The sequence below is a fragment of the Myotis brandtii genome, unplaced genomic scaffold (assembly GCF_000412655.1).
Source record: "Myotis brandtii unplaced genomic scaffold, ASM41265v1 scaffold165, whole genome shotgun sequence".
Classification (NCBI taxonomy): Eukaryota; Metazoa; Chordata; class Mammalia; order Chiroptera; family Vespertilionidae; genus Myotis; species Myotis brandtii.
The window spans coordinates 658,847-660,319 of NW_005356042.1; positions in this window are offsets into that span (position 1 = coordinate 658,847).

Here is a 1,473-nt window from a genome sequence, read left to right on the forward strand (position 1 = left end):
CCCTGCCCAGGGCTAGGGATCAAGCCTGCAAAACAGGTATGTGTCCTTGACCGGAATCAAACCGGGACCCTTCAGTCCTCTGGCCGATGCTCTAGCCACTGAGTCAAACTGGCTTAGGCACACACAGTATTTTTTATAGATTAAGACCAATTATCCAAATCTTACATAAACATTTAAATGTTCAATCATTCTGGTTAAATACATCCAACACATACCAGAGAAGAGACAACACAGAATAAATTCCTTTTTCTTCCCTTAAATCTATAGTCTACATAACCCAAGAGCTAGATATAGGCATAGCCAGGTGAGCTAAATCTAGGTCATAGAGAACCTATCATAGCACACCTTAATTATTATTTTTTGTTGTTGTTGCTAATTCTCACTCAAGGATATTTTTCCATTGATTTTTAAAGAGAGTGGAAGGAAGGGGAAGAGACAGAGAGAAACATCAATGTGAGAGACACACATCAACTGGTTGACTCCTGCACCAAGGCCAGGGATCCTGCCTGCAACCAAGGTACGTGTCCTTGACCAGAATTGAACCTAGGACTCTTCAGTCCTAAGGCCAACGCTCTATCCACTGAGCCAAACTGGCTAGGACTCATAGCACACCTTTTGAGAATTAAGTGGAAAAAGAACTAGACTAGACGTAAAACAAAACACAAAAAATAGGTTTCACAGCATCCTCACATCCTTTTTCTTCAAGACCCTAAGTCTTCTAAGACCCTCAACTTCCTCACAGGGACTGTTTTCAAGAACAGTACTGAATACCAGTATGCCTAAACCCAGGGAGAGGGCCCCACTCTGACATCCTCTGGCTGTGTCCCTCTCCATGGGCTGAGACGTCCAGGGGAATCTAGAAGTGCCCACCTGGAACCTGTGCCCACCCCCCAATTCTAGACCTGCTCTGGGAACTCAGGACCCTGGACCTCCTAGCCCAAATGGCCCAATTCCAGGGCCTACATGTGCCTCAACCCCAGATCTATACTCATGAGAGTGAACTTCAGGACTGATGTAACCTTAGACCCTGTTTGTGAGAGGCAGGTAGCCTGAGCTTGGACATGCAGGCTAGTATGTGAGATACCTTGACATGTATGCCAACAGCAGGTCTGAGGGAATCTTCATTTCTAGTCATTTCTAGGCCCCATAAACAATATGGAAGCCTGTTTTAATCCAATAGTCCTTAACCTCTTAGGGCAGTCACCATTCCTTTGAAAATATAAACTATGGAATCAACTCTTTACATCAGAAAATTGTAGTCTCATATCATTTTGCATATGAATGATAAGGAATTCACAGTCTGCTCTAAAGCCCATTCTTTTTTAAAAAAATATATATTTTATTGAATTTTTACAGAGAGGAAGGGAGAGGGACAGAGAGCCAGAAACATCAATGCGAGAGAAACATCGATCAGCCGCCTCCTGCACACTCCCCACTGGGGATATGCCCACAACCAAGGCACATGCCCCCGAC